This window comes from Phodopus roborovskii, unplaced genomic scaffold, assembly GCF_943737965.1.
Source record: "Phodopus roborovskii unplaced genomic scaffold, PHOROB, whole genome shotgun sequence".
Classification (NCBI taxonomy): domain Eukaryota; kingdom Metazoa; phylum Chordata; class Mammalia; order Rodentia; family Cricetidae; genus Phodopus; species Phodopus roborovskii.
Genome location: NW_026126434.1, coordinates 24,063,610 through 24,082,620, shown reverse-complemented (window position 1 = coordinate 24,082,620; position 19,011 = coordinate 24,063,610).

The following is a 19,011-nucleotide window of genomic DNA, read 5'->3' as shown; positions in this document are numbered from 1 at the left end:
GCTACTACGGGCTACTCCCTTCCCAGGGGGTCACCACTGGGGCAGCCAGGGTTACAGGGGTCCAGGTGAGGGGCCATGGGAGGAAGGACAGTACCAAAGCCATCTGTCTGCTCCTGCAGGTTGTGGTGACTTAAGCCCGTGTTCCAGATTGCTCTGGAGTTACTATTGAGCATTGTGGCTCACTGTTCTAAGGGAAGAGCTGCCATGCTTAGGGCATTCACTGGCTATGGTGATACTCTGGAAGTGTTGTTTCTTTGGTGCTAAAGTCAGTGCTCAGTAGTAGAGTTCCTGCTATCAAGTGAGGCCCTGGGTCCCCGGCCTGTGTCCTGGGGAAGGCGTGCAGCCAGCACCACCTGTGAACATGTCTGTGCCTCCAGATTCCCTCTAATAACTGCCTGACTCCAGACATGAGTCACCGTGTCCCCTGCTGTTGACGCTGGCTCCTTCTTGATGGAGACCAGGCAGTGTCACGCACCCCCGAGGACAGCGGTGTCTGTGAAAGTGGTCATCTTTAATCCCCTGTCTGTGAATGGCTTTGAGAGCAGTCACAGTGCACACCATCCACCCACTCAGTGTCATCCACGAGTTATTAGCATATTCTCAGAACTGGGCGCCTGCTCTCTGTCCCCACACCAGCTACGCCTGCCTGGTGTGCTTTGGCGTGCAGTCCTCCCTGCGCTGGCAGCCTCTGGTCTGTGTCGCGTCTGCCAGCTCCCTGCTCTGCATGTGTTGTGTGCTTGGGATCGTGTAGTACATATCTCTGCATCTGGCAGGTTTCACTTATGTTCTCAGGGCTCATGCCTGTAGCATGTGCTGGAGCTTCTTGAGGTAAGTAGACTGGTGTAGTGGCTCATTTATGCCCATGGACACTTTGGGCTGTGAGGGAGTCATGCTTCTCGGATGCACACAGTTCGTAGTGTGCATGTGTCCTCACTGCTGGGGCGTGGGGTGTGTGTGGAGGGGGGGACACCCAGGAGTGAGTTGCCAGGGTAGTTTTTTAAGAACCACCAGGCTCTTCTATAGCAGCCTTGGGGTTGACAGCCCCTGTGCCCTGTGGGACCCTGCATAGGGATGCAGCTTCAAAGAAGACTGTCACCTCACCTGTCAGTCCATGGCTTGGCCACCTGCACACAGCCCTGGGACGTGGGAGTGGACTGCGTAGCCCAGCAGTACCTTTATTCACAGTGTGGGGCAATGCCATGCCCTGCTGGAGGTGGCAGCTCGTGTGGAGGCTCACCTGTTCTGCCCTGTCCTTCTGGCTCGGCCAGTTGATCTCAGGAGGTGATGGACCAGTAGATTTGGGTCAGCCTCTCTGAGTGTGTACCTCAGCCAGAAAACAGGCCCCTCCCCAAACCCTCTTCAAAAGCTGCACAGAGCCTGTGCACACCTTCCTGAGTACTGTGTATCCACCCCTGGTACACAGATGCCATACGGTACTGATGAAGTGGGACACATGGAGGAAAGGCAGGTGCATGTTCAGTGCAGCCCAAGTTCTTTCATATCAAATAGTTTGTGGTGAGACAGCAGGGCGGGAAGAAGGGGACCTTATGGCTTGGGTTGGACCTGAAGGCCTTCCTGGGGACCACTGGTTTTTCTCTTAAGGTCTTCAGCTGATGAGACAAAAAGTCATGGACACCATCTACCACACTCTCAGGGGAGTCTAGTGGCTGGGTGGTGGTTGAGGGCACCTTCAATCCCAGCGCTTGGGAGTCAGAGACAGGTAGATCTCAGTGAGTTTGAGGCCAGCCTGGGCTAAAAATGAGTTCCAGGACTACTGCACAGAGAAATGGCTGTCTCAGGAGAAAAAGGGGAGGGGGGAATCCAAAGATTGCCAAACTCCAAAATGTCTTTAAAAGTTGAAAGCCTCTCAACTATGGGCACCAGTAGAATATGCAGAGGTTGGAGGGTCATGGCTTGGTGGCCAGCACATCTGTCTTGACTCATGCCAAATGGCAGACCTGGGCCCCCACATAGGGCCATCTTACATGGGGATTCCTGGCCAGCCTGGGCTATGGAGACCTGGCCCACACAGTGTAGTCATTTCTTGGGGTACCAGGTCCATGGGCCTCCTGGATGCCTTTGCCTTCTGTTTTCACCCCTCCTGAGTCATTAGTGTCCCCAGGAGAGGGACACAAGCTAAAAGACTACCTCTCCTAACATCTAGTGTGTATCTCCTATCACCCACCTGTCTGCCCTCCCACCATCCCTCTGTCCCCATGTTTTTATCCCTCTGTCTGCTGTCCGGTCCATCTGTTTATCTATGAATTAAGAAGACAGGTGACTGTCACAATTTTGTGCACAAAACAACCATCCAGCCTTATAAAGTTCTCCCAAAGGTGACGCCCCACTGTGGCATCTCCCCATGGTGTCATCCCCTCAAAGCTGAAATCACTGTTGGCAGGGAGCCTTGGCCTGCACCCTGGGGGAGGGACAGGGTGGAGGGAAAGCCTTGTGTCACCTCGAAGTTCCTAGGTGGAATTGCAGCATTTGTATCTACGGGCAGCCTGGGTTCTGCTTCGTTCTCTGGAGGCAGCAGCCAGACCAGCCCAGCCTCTCTAGTTTCTTGAATGCAGGTTGTGGTTTCCAAGGAAACGGGGCTGCCAGTGCCTCTGAGCATCTGAAGTGTGTGCTGCCCGTTACCTGTGTTCTGGCTGTCAGTCTCCTTCCCATCCCTGATCCTAACCAGTGTTTCCAGTCACTATTTCACCAAGTTCTGACTTGACAGGAATTGAAGGGGTGCCTGAGTACAAAATAGAGGAGGTATGACTCAGAAAGCTTCAGGGACCAAGTCAGGCTTCTACTGGCTCAAACAGGAAAGGGAATCAATAGCCAGCTGGACACCTGCACTAAAGTGGAGACCACTCTGGGTTCCTGTAGCCCAGACCCCAACAAGGGTGAGACAGGGACCATAGCCCTGCCCTGTCACAGTGGTGCCTGGAGCCTCTGGAAGCCCACTGGGTTGGAGAGGCGTTTCTGGGGCTCTACCAGGTACAGTCGTGGTGGCAATTCCAGGTTTCCACCATGACAGGTCAGTGCCCTGATCCAAGTGGAGACATACGGTGCCCACCCAGAGCAGCGGGGCCGTATGTGACTTTCCCAGCCTGCCTCCCGTCCTGTCTGCCCTACACTTCCTACTCTAAAGTTTCCCTTCTGTTGAAGCCTTTTTGATTTCTGGAGGTTTATTCAGAAAGCCAAGCAGGTACAGGTACAGGAGAGGGAGGTGGGTGTGAGCTGGTTGCTTTACTCTGAGAAGTTTGAACAGCTGTCCTTGGGCTGGTCGTGGTGGCACAACCCTTTAATTGTAGCACTCAGGAGGCAGAGGCAGGTGGATCTCTGAGGCCAGCCTGGTCTACAAGAGTGAGTTCCAGGACAGCCAGGGCTATAGAGAGAAACCCTAAGGTGTGAGTGAAAGGTGGGCTCTGGGCTCTGGTTGGACACTCTAGAAAGCCTAATGCTGGCTGAGCTGTCCCTCCAGGCCAGCACAGCCCTAGGTGTTGTAGCATCAGCCACAGAAGCTAGAAAATGCGGTGTACACAGCCCAGCTTCCTCATCCACTGGCTTCTTAGGTTTTGCTCACAGCAAAGAACAGGGAGAGGGAGGGAGTCAGGGATTTGGTCCTTCCTCTTCTTCCCATGGGCGTCTCTGCATCACTGCAAATAGTTGCAGCTCAACTTTCAGCAGGCATCTGGTACTTGGAGACCATGTGGAAGCAATTGTCTGGAGACAACAGCCACAGTAGGAAAGTCCACCTGAGGCCAGAAGGGGGTGCTGCTGATTCAGCTGGTGAAGAGCTCCATGTGGGCAGAGAGCAGGTTCAGAATACACAGCTTCCAGGCCACTTCAGGCGCTTGAAACCAGGTCCAGACACTCATAGGAAGCCTGGATGTGGATCACATGCACACGTATGTGGGTGGGTTATCCCCACTCTGATTCACTCCAGCCCATTTACTTGACACTTGTCACTTGAACAAGTGTGGAAGATAATGAACTTACAAAGGAGAAAGGGTGCTTTGAAAGTTGCAGTCCGGGGTCAGCTCCATTACTCTGCCATAGAGCGAGGCTCATCTATCTGTTCACCCGATGTAAAAACAAGCTGAGGCCCCACAGTTCCCTTCAGGGCTGTCCCTCCTGTGACCTGAGGAATTCCCACTAGGACCCTCCTCTAAAAGGTTCAACTACTTCTCAATGCAGCCAAGCTGGGGCCAGCCTCTGCTGGGGCCAGCCTCTGCGGAGCAGGCAACATTCAAGTGACAGTGATGCAGGGGGGAAAACTTGTAGTAAAACCGATGCCATAAAGAATTTACTGATGGCAGGGCAGTGGTGGCGCACACCATCTTTGTGTGAGCTGTTTCATGTTAGGACTGGATCAGTCTCAGCACCTGGGATCACACGCCTGTCCTGTAACCCCAGCACATGGGAGGCAGACACGTGCAGTGATTTCAGGCAAGCCTGTTCTACCAAATGAGTGTCAAGACAGCCGGGACCATCAACACAGAGGAACCCCTTTAATCCCAGGAGAGGCAGGTGGATCTCTGTGAGTTCCAGGACAGCCAGGGCTATACAGACAGAAACCCCATCTTCAAAAACAGGAAAGAAGACTTTACTAAGGAACTTACTTGGGAGATGCTAAGTTACACAAGTAGAATTTAGGTGATTGGACAGTAGTGAGCTAACCCGGTTTGCTAGAAATTCTGAGAAAGAAAATTCTGGACCATAACTGAAGTTTAGGGTTGCTGAGAAAGTTTCTGCCAGTGTTTATTCATCAAGATTGACCTCCATTTAAGCCCCATTCTCATAATGAAAGACAACACTGAATTACAGCCAGCCATCAGTGCCATCCTGTGTCAGAGAACATGCCTCTAATGAGCAAGCAGCTCAAGGGGACAGTGTAGAGTCACAGCCATATATAACCCCTGGTCTTCCCTTAAGTCCCCTGTGTCTCTCTCAGGAAAAGCATCATTCTGTCCAGGAGAGAGGGAGTGTGGGGGGGAGTGGCTCCCGGTGACAACTGTTAGAAATGAACACCATCATGAACTTAAGTAATTCTGGCAATACCTTTACTGTGTCAATGTGTCAATCTCTGGTCTGCCTAAGTGGCCAAACTTGCAATCTCCTGTCCCTGTTTAAATTGTTCAAAATGTAACCTGGGGTCATGGCCTGTAAATGATTTAACTGCATTTGTGGAATGTATGTTAGTATTCAGGCATCTATACTGGCCTGCCCTTGGGGTCCTGACAGGATACATGCTCAGCTGCAGCCACTAAGCGCACCACCTGTGCTTTTTAAAGGTGGGCCTTGCCCACCTCCTGTCTCCCTCTCTCTCTTTCTGTTCCACCACTCTTGTCCCAGGGACAGGTCTCTGCCCCCTCTCTGCTCCCTTCTCTGCTCCTTCTCTCCTCTTCAAATAAACTTCCTATGTGAGCCTTGTTGCATGCGGTGACTTCTATTCATGGCATTTAAAAATAAATTACAAAAATGCATAAACCTCAGGTGTATATAAGTTAGCAAAACCTTATTTGAGATTGAATTCTCTTTGGGTGTTAGCCAGAGTCAGACATGAACCATTTTATAAAAGAGCTTTTTTTTTTCCTTTCCTAATCTCCAAGTGTGTGTGGGGTGTGTGTGGGGGGGTGATTTCTCATTGGGAAGGCATGGTCTAAGAACAACAGTGTCCACTTACTAGGTTTAAACACTTTTGTTGTGGTGACACACAAATGCAGAATTCACCAGAAGTAGCTGCCCTGCAGGACAGCTGTGACAGGCCAGTGACAAGGGCAGTGGAAGACAGAGGTAGAAGGAGGGTGTTAATTACATACACTGTGATGCAGATCCAGCAGGCTAGGCAGTAGACAGAGACTCCCTGGAAGAATGGTATGGATGTCCAGCGCTCGGGAGGCAGAGGCAGGAGGATCTCAGTGAGTTTGAGGCCATCCTGGTTTACAGAGCAAGTTCCAGGAGAGACTCCAAAGCCACAGAGAAACCCTGTCTTGGTGGGTGGTGGGGAGAAAGAAAAAGAAAAAAAAAGAAAAGCTCTCATTTGAGTTTTGCAAGTGGACAGTCACCTGGTGTTTCAGTGCAGTTAGCACATTTTCAGTATTGAATAACCATGACATTCTCACCAAAGAGAACCACACCCATCAGCAGTGGATGTTCATTCCTCTCCTCAGCCCCCAAAACCACAGACTTGATTTCCATCTCTGTGGATGGTCCTCTTCTGAACATTTTTAAAAGATTTATTTATTATGTATACAGTGTTCTGTCTGCATGTATCCCTGCAGGTCAGAGGAGAGCACCAGATATCATTACAGATGGTTGTGAGCCACCATGTGGCCGCTGGGAATGAACTCAGGACTTTTGGAAGAGCAGTTAGTGCTCTTAGCCTCTGAGTTATCTCTCCAGCCCCTTGGACATCTCATACAATTGGAATCTCATAGGTGGCCTTTGCCTGGTTTCGTCGTTACTTGAACACAAGGTCTTTAAGGTTCACCCAGGTTGACATGTGTCAAACTCCATTCCCTTTCTAAAGATTGTATAATATTCTCCAGGACGAATCTACTCTTATGGGGTACCTGAAGAGAAAAACTCCTGAGATGTATAAATAAGTCATATGGAATACTTATTCATCACCGAAGGGGCTGTCCCAGTCAGAATAGCAGGAAGCAGTCTCAACTCCCAATTTGTTCGGGGTTTATGTTTTCTTTGGTTTTTCAAGACAGGATTTCTCTATGCAGTCCTGACTGTCCTGGAACTTGTTCTGTAGACTAGGCTCGCCTTGAATTCACAGAAATCCACCTGCCTCTGCCTCCTGAGTGCTGGGATTAAAGGCATGCACCACCACTGCCTGGCACACTTCAAGTATTCTTAAGATTACTTTATGAGATGGTATAACTGCAGTTCCGTAGCCCGCTACAGTACAGTGGCTTACCTTTCATTCCCCTTGTGGTTCTGAATAGTGTTGCTGTGGATAGGAGTGAATGGGCATGAACAGGCTTTTGCTGAGCCCTTGATGTCCATTGTCCTGGCTTCTTTGAGAATCACCAACTTGCCTGTGTCTGTGTGTATTAATTGTATCTGTTATATCTATGGTGTACACATGGCGGTCAGACAACTTTCAGAAGTCAGTTCACTTTTGCCATGGGTCCTGGGTATCAAATGTAGGTTGTAAGTCTCGTTGGCAAACACCTTTACCCACTGAGCCATCTAGCTGGTCCTCATGTGTTTTAATGTGCCTGGGAGCCTGTGATGGGCAGAGTATGGGGTAGGGAAGGGACTCTGAAGACAATGCTCCTGCCTCTGGGAGATGCCATCCCCTGAGGTAGAGTGCATGCCGAGGGCAGGTAGAGTTAGGTAATTCTGCCAAAGGTCAGAGAGGCCATTTCAGTGGAACTATTTTTTCTCTCTAACTATTGGTGTCCCAGGGCCCTGCTTCCTGGAATGGTGTCATAAACACGTCTTTTCTTAGGCACGGGACACATTAGGCAAGGGACATGTATTCACATGTGTGGGTACACATGTGTGCAAGTGCATGTGTGTATGTGTGGAGGCCAGAGTGCCTTCCTTAATTATTCTTCACTTATCTATTGAGGCACAGCCTCTCTCTCTCTCTCCCCCTCTCTCCTTTTTAGTAACAGAACTGTATTTAATAATTTCATGTTGATCACATTGAAATTAAAATACATTGAATTGCTATTATAATCGAAGAGCATTGAAAAGGGGACCACTAATATCCAAGATTCACCAACCATATGAAATGAGTTTGGTGGTAGCACCAATTATAAAATACCAGACAAACATTGTATGTGACTATAATCCTAGTTGCCAAGGAGGCTGAGATAGGACAGACAGGCCTTCCCCAAAGTACTTGAGATCCTGTCTCAAAACCATGTGCAAAGCCCTGGGTTCAACCTCTGATGTCATTTATGGCCCCTCTTTTGTCTTTCACAACCACTGCTCTTGGTTTTGCATCTAAAGTGCTTACTCCCAGGGTCTCTGTCATCCTTTATGGGTATCCTTTGTTTCTTTAGTGGTCAGTTTAAAACAACAAATTGGACCTTCCAAAATCAAAACTCTAACCATCACTATATATAATAATAGTCTTTGTTACGGTTCTTTCACTTTGAAGAGACACTATGTCCAAAGCAACTCTTAGAAGAGAAAGCATGTATTAGGGGACTTGCCTGACAGTTTTAGAGAGTTAGTCATCATGGCAGGAAGTAGACAGGCATGGTGGTGGAGAAGTAGCTGAGCTCTTTACAGCCTGATCCACAGGCCTCAGGGTTGTGCTGAATCCAGTAAGGGCTTTTGAAACTTCAAAATTCACCCTTCACCCTAGTGACACACTTCCTCCAACAAAACCACACCTCCTAACCCTCCCCAAAACAGTCTACCAGCTGGGGACTAGACATTCAGATATATGAGCCTATGGGAGCCATTCTCATTAAAACCACCACATCCCAGCCCCTGGCCTCCAAAGGCTTGTAGCCATATCAAAATGCAATTCAGTCCAGCTTCAAAAGTCCCTATGGTCTTTGTGTCTTCCAAAGTCCATGTCCCTAGAGACCCAACTGTAATAAAAGCAAAAAGCAAATCACATACTCCAGCACCCAATTATTGCGGTTAAATAAGGATCAGGATAAACAAATAGGCAGAATAGATGTTTATTCAGGGAGAAATAACTTACAACCTAGACAAATGAACACCAGCAAGTTCCACCGGATGCTCTCCTGTCCGAGTTGGGCCAGCAAGAGCACGTTCCTGGTTCTTTCTCAGACCTCCTTCCACAGGTCACTTCCGCCCATGGCTCCACCCCCAATGGGCGGGGTCAACGCCACAGAAGGAGACCAAGTAACTATCTCACTACACCTAATGGCATAGAATATACATTACTGTTCTTCAAGGGAGGCGAGGGGGCACAATGGATCAGCTGAGTAAACTCCAAACCCTGTATCTGTGTCCTATGGCAAAGGACTTAGATGACTCGCCCTCCCCTCCATCTTTGCCACTTGCAACGTATTCTCTCTTTTGGGCTGATTCTACAGTTTTCTTTGACAGGCATCCCACAGCTCTGACATCTCCAACTTATTGATGTCTCCAAGACAATCCAGGCTTCACCTTGACAGCTTCGTGAAGTAGCTGGTGTCTCTAGGCCTCCATGCAGGGACTCCCCTGCCATGAGCATGGCCTCAGTGGCTCTTCTTAACTGGAGGAAGATCCCACACTCCCTCTTCTGTACCCTTCTGGACACCAAAGCCCCTATTTGATTTTCAATACAGGGTTTCTGAGGTTTTGGTCTGCATGACACCTTCAGATGGGCAGTGTGTGGAGCCCAGAGCTGAGCCTCAGTTTCCCTGCACAGGCTGTCTCCTCTGTGGGTCTTTTGAGGATTTGAGAATCAAATTCTAACAGAAGCTCCCTAGCACAGAGCCCTGCAAGCAAGGGCCACTACTCAGGGGTTTCTGTACCTCCCTTTTCTCTTTCTGCTCATGCAGCATGGAACAGCCTCAGGCTGTGAGGGGACATCAGGAGGTGAGCATGGCATCAGCAAACACAAAGCCACCCCAGAAGTCCCAGCTTGCTTTCTAAGGCTTGTGGAGAAGCGACCTTACTTTCCTGGGTGACAGGCAGATCAGGGGGAGGAGAAATGTGCCTTCCCTGAGGCAAGTGCAATCGCACAGTTTATTTAAAGGAGGTTATATTTTTGGAGCAGCCTCTTGGAACAGGAAAGTACAGTCATCGCGTGGGAAAGGGAGGCAGAGTTACTGTTAAGTCACCAGAGAGAAGTTCATTAGCAAACTGGTCAGCTAATTGTTGTCTTCAATATTCTCCTGGAGCCTAAAGGCTGTGTTTCAGTAGTAATCTGGGTCTTCAATAGTGGACTATAAATAGTGGAGCAATCAGAGCTGGGAGCTGCAAGGAGTGTGGAAAGTGCAGGGAATAGCAAGTACCTGGAAAGCAAGTTCGTTAGCGCTGAGTGACTGCACAGAGTGGAGCTAGAGGAGGGGCCCTCTCAAGCCTTGTGGGTGCCTGCAGTGTTCCAGCCTGGCAAACGGAGAAGCTGTGCCTCAGAAACCTCTCCACCCCCCCGGGCACAGGCACCCACTCTTGGGTTAGTGTGGAGGGGTACAAATCTGCCCTGGATCATCCTGTCTTGTCTGGTCCTGAGGAGCCAAATGGTAACCATGTGGCCTTGTGTTACTAGGCATAGACAGCCAGGGCACAAAGATGGTAGGACAGAAAAGCACCAGCCCCCACAAGCTGAGGGCTCAATCTCCACTCGACTCCAGCCTGTGCCACACTTTCCTCTCTCCCTCCTTCCTTTAAGATACCCATGTCACCAGGCATGGTGGTGCATGCCCTTAATCCCAGAGGCAGACAGATCTCAGTGTGTTCGAGACTAGCCTAGTCTATAAAGCAAGTTCCAGGATAGCCAGAGCTACAGAAACCCTGTCCTGAACACACACCCATGCCCCCCCAAAAAAATCCATGTCCTCAGGAGCCAGCTCCTGGCCTGTGACAGCTCAGGTGGGCTTCAGCCTCAGAGGTTAGTTCAGATGGGGAAATAATACAACAAGGGAGCTGTGGGTGGTCAGACATTGCTTCCAGAAACATGTGCCCCCGAGCAGGTGGACTACAAAGACCAGAATCCCAGGGACCCTCAGGGCCTTGGGCTTAGCAGCACAGCTCCCACAGAGAGCCCCAAACCCCCATGGGATCCCTAATCCCTACAGGGAGCCATGAATCATCCTAATGTCAACCATGGGGCAACCTCAACATCCACAGCAAGACTGTCAGGGGCAGGTTTTTGTTTTCGTTTTTTTTGTCTTTGTTCTGGTTTTTCTTTTTCTTTCTTTTTCTTTCTTTTTTTAGACAGGGGTTTCTCTGAAGCTTTGGAGGCTAGAACTAGCTCTTGTAGACCAGGCTGGTCTCCACCTGCCTCTGCCTCCCAGGTGAGTGCTGGGATTAAAGGTGTGAGTCACCACGGCCAGCCTAGCTTTGTTTTGGTGTTTCACAACAGGATTTCTCTGTAGCTTTGAAGCCTGTCCTGGCACTCTGTAGACCAGGCAGGCCTCAAACTCAGAGAGCTGCCTGCCTCTGCCTCCCGAGTGCCGGGATTAAAGATGTCACCACCTGGCAGGAGCAGGTTGAGATTCCTCTGCCCTCAGGACCTGAGGAGCACATGCCTACTCATGGGCTTTCAGTAGCCCATGAGAATTCTGGGCCTGGGTATACAGTTGGCTCAGTCTACCTTGGACCAGCCTAGACTCAGGCCGTGCGTAAGGGCCATGTGCCTGTAAGTGATGATTGAGCTTGGAGCTGGGTCCTGGGACAGGGCGAGGCAACTGAAGACCAGCCCTGCCCCTTTAGTCTGTTCCTTCCCTAGTTCTGTACATCAGGGTCACATGGCCTCTTGTTTCTGCTCCCTGTAACCACAGGATGGCAGCCTGGTGCTCAAGGAGGGGCTTGCCCTGTCTTTGGCCTCCATGGTTAGTGTTGAGCATGGCACATGTCTGCCATCGGCCACACTGACAGCTGTCCCTGGAGAGGGCGGTCAATTCCATCAGTGCCTAGGACATGTAGTCAGTCTTGGACCAGTCTTCCTGGCCTGAGTGACCCTGACATGGTCAGTGTGTCAGGAAGGGTGTATCACACCTTAATTTTTAAGATTTATTTATTTATCATGAATGCCAGAAGAGGGTGCCAGATCTCATTACATATAGTTGTGAGCCACCATGTGGTTGCTGGGAATTGAACCTCTGAAAGAGTAGCCAGTACTCTTTTTTTTTTTTTTTTTTTTTAACATTTTTTATTAATTTATATTTACATTCCAAATCCAGTTCCATCTCTCTCCTCTCCTCTTGTTCCCCTCACTTCCCCTCCTCCCTCCCATCTGCCCCTGAGAGGGCAAGGCCTCCCCTAGGAAGTCTGCTAAGTCTGTCCCATCATCTCGTTGACAGCCACTGAGCAATCTCTACAGCCCTATGGTACACACCTTTAATCTCAGTACTCAGAGGTAGAGGCAGGTGAATATCTGTGACCCAGAGGCCAGCCTGGTCTTCATGGTGAGTGAGTTTGGGGAGGCTCTGGAAGATCCGGGTGTGTAAATCAGTTTTGTAAGGTGCTAAGGCTAATGAGGGAATGAGGAAAGGAGAGGCAGACAATGGGGTCTGTCGGGTCATGTCAAAGCAAATGTGGCAGATTGCTGCTGAAGTCCAAGGGGACATTTACAGAAAGCTAGGCGTTAGCTTGTCAGCTTCTGAACCGTTCACTGAAGAGGTAGGTAGAGTGATCCCACTGCTGTAGAGGTAGAGGTATTAGGTGTGTGTGTGGGGGGGGGGGGCTCACCAGCCAGCTGTGCTCAAGGTTGCCTGCAGGTGAGGCCCATGCTGAATTGTAGATTTGTTGGTCCTCTACTAACATGCTGAATTATTTAGACTCCGGCAGATGATGGGTCAGGGTGTGCCTTGGTTCCTGGTGGCCTCCTGGGGCATCGGGGTGATGGGCATTGGCTAATGGCCCAGTGGCCATGGAGCTGTATGGGGGTAGGGGGTGATGATGAAGCTGGTCCCAAAGAGGGCAATTATTTCTATACGAACCTGCTGTGTATTCAGGAGGTGGTTTGAACAGCCTGGGGTCCTCCCATGTGGCCCATGGGAAGGCAGTCATGAGTCACAGTGAGGGCAAGAGCCTGTTACACTGGGAAGCTGAGACTGGTATCAGGGGAAGATATAGCCCTGCTCCCTCCTGGCTCTAGACTGAGCAGCAGGAGCCAGCTTGGCTGAGCCCCTCAGTGGTGGGGGGATGGGCAGCAGCCCTGCAGAAACGCCAGAAAGAGGAAGTTTGAAGAAGGATGATGGATGGCAGGTAGCCTGTACCAAACACTGCCCCTTTGAGGAAACGATTGGTTCACGAGCTGGGCTGTTTGCATGCTGCCCTAGGCCTGTCTGCTTCTGCTCCCTCCTTAAATATAGCTACTGAGTCCCAAGGACACTTGAAACAGACTTGAAATAGGCTGAGGTCACTGCCAGGGACCCTGTCTGTGGGGACAAAAGACCCAAAGTCAAAGCAAAATCCTGCACTTTGAGAATCAGGCTATTCAGAGACTGACCCTTAGGGACTTGGACATTTGGCGCCTGACTGTTGATGACCCATGGTGCATTACACAAATGGACAGTCTCTAGAAAAACACACTGCAAAATTTACTACTCAGCAAGATAATGAGAGGCTCACCTGCCCCCTCAGACAGGAACCTACTCAGGAGTCCCAGAAAAGACCAAACACCTCCACCCCCTTCAAATGCAGGAAAAGAACACCCACCCCCTCGTGGCAGCACGGTCCCCTCTCTGGGAACTGGCTGCTCTCTCATGATCTCATGGTGCATTCTCTCTCTCTCATTTTCCCTCCGGCACCAGTGCCCTGCCTGACACTGTTTGCCACAGCTTTGTGGAGACCAACAAGGGGTCCTTCCCCTGCCTCTCAGGCCTGTCTTCTCCCCAGTGCCTGTGTGATTGACTGATCACCCCTTGGCAGCTGAAGGTCTTATAGCTGTTGTACAAAGGCCTCCAGGCCATGGCTGATCCCTTTTTAGAAAGCCTTGCTTCATCTTTGAAACTGATAGGCCCTGGCCAGGGCTTCTTTCCAGGAATCAGAAGGCAGTAGGAAAGAGGGCAGCCCACTGTACTTTGTAAGGACAAAGTGTCATGTCCTTCCTCTTGTGGCATGGTTGACAGCGGCAGTTTGTCTAGGGCTCATGCACATATTTTGTGAGGACTGTCTGTGACTCCCTCTCCCCTCCCTGCCTTCCTTTCTTCCTCCCTCCCTCCCTTCCATTCTTTCTTTCTTGTCTAAGCATCCTGGAGAGGAAGGGAGTAGAACATGTGTGACTGTCCTTTATACCCCTGCTGGAAACTAACTGAAATGGGCTGGGTTTTTTGTTTGTTTGTTTTCATTTGTTTGTTTTCAGACAGGGTTTCTCTAGCTTTGGAGGCTGTCCTGGAACTCTCTCTGTAGACCAGAGTGGCCTTGAACTCACAGAGATTCACCTGCCTCTGCCTCCCTAGTTCTGGGAATGAAGACCTGTGCCACTATGGCCTGGCTCCCTATTTCTGATACAGATAAGCAGTGTTTGCTTCTGCAGGATGCTGAGTCCCTTCCCCTTATGACTGAGTCTCCATTCGATACTGGTCTGGCTTGGCCAAACTGACCCTCTAGGTTCATGGACGTGGAAAGGTCTAAGTAAAACCAGGTTTAACTTTCATGACTAGGGTCCTTCTATTCTCAGGGAACATCCCAGCTTGGGGCATTGCATTGGGTCCCATGTGGACATTCAGGAGACTGGTCTCCCTCTAGGAGCATCTTTTGGGCTGACATTACATCTTGGTAGGACCCACACTGGGCCTGACATTTCTGTTCCCTCAACACTTCCTGGGGTGCATTTCCTTCTGGCTACTTTCTCTGCCAGAAAGACCTGTGTGAGATCCCTGTTTTCTTCTCCTCTGGCCCAGGCCCTGCCCCTTCTCTACCCTTCCTCCTCTGCCCCTGTCTATAATTCTTATCTATTCTCTGCTGATGCTCAGCAGGCTGGGAGTGGAGAGAACTGACAAACCGTTAGGCTGTTTTGTCAACACCTCTTGTAAAAGCTTCTGGAATTGTGTGTTGTTTGGTACATGAGTAGATAAGATACCAGCTTGTTCCTGGAATAAGCCAAGGACACCAAACAGTCCCATTGACTCAGATACCTAACACATTGTCATGTTAAACTTGGCAGTATTTGCTACCAACCCTGAGAACCTGAGTTTGATTCTGGGGCCTATATGGAAGGAGAACTGACTCCAGCAGGTTGTCCTTAGACACACACACACACACACACACACACACACACACTAGGTAAGCAAGTAAATAAATACATAAATATAATGATAAGCCTCTCTCTGCTGCTTCTCCAATCTCTGGGGTTGGTACTGAACCTGACTGAGGACTGCCCACTTCTCTCTTATGAGGGCTCCCCCTAACGCCCAGAGACTCATCCTGCTGAGTAAGTTCCTGGAAAGACCAAAGGAGACCCAGTCCCTCACTTTCACTTCCCTATGGCTCCTTGGAGAGTGGCCTTCAAGCCCTCCTCCCTCTCCCAAGCCTTTCCTTCCTTCTGGCTAAAGAATATGATTACTCAGAGGGAAAATAGACAAGTCTAGCAGCTGCAGTCCAGGCTTTTAAAATTCTAGGGGAGGTCTATTTCCAGGACTGTCAATGCCAGGAGGAAGGGAAAGACTGGGAAGTTCACATATTACAATTGTCCTTAGCTAGGCATTGATAGAAAAATTTAAAAGTGTGTCTGTGTGTATGTTTGTATGTGTGTGCACATTTACTTTAAAAAACATATTCTGATACAGAGAAACCCTATCTCAAAACAAAACAAAACAAAAAATCCCAAACAAACAAACAAAAACATATATTGTGGGGGCCTGGAGAGACTCAGTAGTTAAGAGCACTGGCTGATCTTCAGAGGACCAGGGTTCAATTCTAGGGCCTACCTGATGACTCTCAACATCTGTAACTCCAGTTCCAGATGATCCAGTGCCCTTTTCTGGCCTTTGTGGGTGCCAGGCACACAGACATGCACATGGGCAAGTCACACACATATAATAAAAAATAAAAACAGAGGTTCTAGAGCCAGGTGTGGTGCACTTGTCTATAACCCCAGTGCTTGGAAGGCAGAGGCATGTGAATCTCTATGCATTTCAGCCAGAGATTCATAGTGACACTCTGTCTCAAAAATAGATGTTGTGGGTTCAGCCTGCACCACCAGGCTCACCAGTGAGCCTCCTACTCAGCTTGTACCATTGGATTCTTCCTTTCTCTTTGGCCTTTCAGGAGAAAGTAATCATTTGTTGCTCCATCCCCCAGTTCTTCAAGAGATCAAGTATCTTTGTATCCAAAATGGCAATTACAGAGTTAACAAAGTTGTGGGGGGTTTTTTGTTTGTTTGTTTTTGTTTTTCTGTGTATTATCTGTCCCTTTTGCCTTTTCTTGCTGAGATAAGTTCCTCATTCAAGGCCTGGAAAAGCTAGCTATCCAGGCCTTGCTAGAATGTAACATTCTGTAACTCATGGGAAGCCAACAGAATTATGTGTGAAAGCCTTTCTAATAGATGACATTAAAACCTGTGCAAGTCCCCCTCCCCCCCCAGACAAAAACTGTATAGTTTAGCCCTGTGTGGATAGCAACATCAGACACATTGTGTCATGAGTGTAATTTAGATTCAAATCTTTTAAGGAGTTAGTAAATTTGTTATTTTGCTGTCTCTCCACTAAATCTTGGCTTTGTTTTTTGAGACAGGGTTTCACTAAGTAGCCCTAGTTGTCCTGGAACTTGTTCTGTAGACCAAGCTGACCTGGAATTCAGAGATGCACCCGCCTCTGCCTCCCCAGAAAGTGCTGGGGAGAGTTCTGTGGACTAACTGCTTGCCTCAAACACGAGGGCCTAAGTTTAGATCCCTACATAAAGTTGGGTGTGGTAGCACATGCCTACAACCCTGGGGTGAAATGAGATATGGAGACAGGAGAGTCCCTGGAAAGCTCACAGCAAACAGCTAAAGACCTCATCTCAAAACAAGGGGGAGACCGAAACTGATGCCTGAGGTTGTCCTCCAACCTCACACGCATGTTCCACGATTAGAGAAAAACAAGCAAAGCAAAGAAAAGATGATCCCCAGGGAAAAGCTGTTTCTAGTAACAAGGTCTGAGTTAGGCACTGCTGTGGGGCTGTAGGACTCTGCCAATGTTGACTACATTGACAACCACTTGGCCATTGAGGATGAGGCCTTTGGGCAACAATGAGTTTGTTCTGCCCTTCCAGTAGATCTCAACGCCTGGATTTTGGTCTGTCCAAGAGGTTGAATTGGGAATAGGAATAGGGTAAGCCAAAATGCTGCAACATTTGTTTTGTTTTTGTTTTTGTTTTTTTGAGACAGGGTTTCTCTGTGGCTTTGGAGGCTGTCCTGGAACTAGCTCTGTACACCAGGCTGGTATCTGAACTCAGAGATTTGCCTGTCGTTGCTTCCCAAATGCTGGGACTAAAGGTGTATGCCACCACTGTCTGGCTCACTAAAAATTCTTTATCTTTTTTTTTTTTTTTTTTTTTTTTTTTTTTTTTTAAAGACAAGATGTAGTGGTTTGAAAGAAAATGGCCCCAAAAGGAGTGGTAATATCAGTAGATGTGTGGCTTTGTTGGAGGAAATATGTCACTGTGAGTTGCCATGTGGGTGCTGGCTCTTGAACCTGGGTCTTCTGGAAGAGCAGCAAGTGTTTTCAACTGCTGAGCCATCTCTACAGCCTCTGATGCTTGGCCTTTGAAATATCCAACGCAGCACTAAACTCTGCCGCTTACCCCATTCTTGCAGTGGCCTAGCCCTCTGTGTGTGACTTATGATATTTGTTCAGTACAGCTTCAGGTGAAGCCAGAGGTGGTAGAGGGACTGTTTGTCTGGAGTCTATTGGGGGAAGGAAAGGGTTTATTTGGCTGACTTCCGGGTCACGGGCCATCACTGAGGAAGGGCATCAGGGCAGGAATGGAAATGGGAGCCACAGACAAGGCTGCCTACTTGCTCTCAGCCTCCCATTCAACTACCTTTCTTGTGCAGCCCAGGCCACCTGCCTAGGGATGGGCCGCCTGGGCAATTGACATCAATTAGCAATTTGACAGTTCAGCCCAGACTTGCCCACAGGCCAGCCAGATGGAGACAGTTTTTCAGGTGCAGCTCCCCTTTCTTTCCCAGCTGTGTCAGGTTGACAACCAAGACTAATAGTTGCAGCTAGCTTGCTTCTCCATGAACCCACATCTTGTTGCAAAAGTTTCCAGAGGTTTCCTTTTATGTGAAACATTCTGGAAGCCCCTGGATGCTCATTGGCACGACGGAATTACCTTTTCAGAGAACACTATTGCAGCCTTTTCCCCTGACCACAGACAAGGGAAGGCTTGGGCTGAGCCTAAGCCACTTTGCACACCCTGAGCTCAGGAGGGAGAGGAGGAATCGCAGATCTCTGGCCTTGCTCTGGCAAGGGTGTGCTGCTTTGGGCTGCTTTGGACACAGGCTCCGGGTAAGCCCAGAATCTTCTCCTTGTTTCTTACCTCAGAGAAAACCTAACCTTTTAGGAAGTATCCCAACTGCCATTGGTGGAATATTATGATGGTCCTACATTGCTCCCCACCCCCAGCAAGGCCTCTGAGAGCAAATGTCTGGGATGGCAACCTGAAGATCAGCACTTGCCTTGTGAACCCAGGCTGGAAGACAGTTTGTCATGGGGCATAAGCCCTCCACTGCTCTCAGCAGCCTAGGTCTTTGGCACACCAAAACCTCACTTCAACCTTCAGCCCCCCCTCACTCCCCACCACTCACCCCTCCCCCCCCACAAAGAAGCTACGAAGGCCAATGGCCCCAACACAACACTCTTTCCTTACCTACTTATAAAGTAGAAGAAGGTAAAAAAGACCAATTATTATTCATTGATTGATTTACTTGAAGCGGTGCTGTGATAGTTCATTTCCAAGTGTGACTTAACACTTGATACCTTGACAGGAACCTAGAGAAATAGACGAAACAATGGGTAGTGGTCCTTAACAACCTGACCACAAAAGCCTACACCTATCAACTCATTATGACATGTGTCTTTGGAGACAAAAGGCTGACACCACATATGGGTCTGTAAAGTCTCACTTACTTGCCCACCCCACCTTGTGGTTTTAGGGCATAAAATGAGAACTAGCAAACTAGACCCAGGACCAAAGCATTTCAGGAGCTCTCCCGGGTTGGGTCCAGTGGAGAACTCTCTTCCATCATCATCGGTGCTCATTCCAGAAAGATCTCCCAGAACACTCGCTTTATATAATGCAGTTATGTTTGCAGAAATGACTGGCTGGTGGCTGGGGATGGGGCTCAGTTGGTAGGGTGCCTGTTTAGCTTACGTGAAGCCCTGGGTTTGAGTCTCAACACTGTAGAATGGGAGTACAGTGGCACAA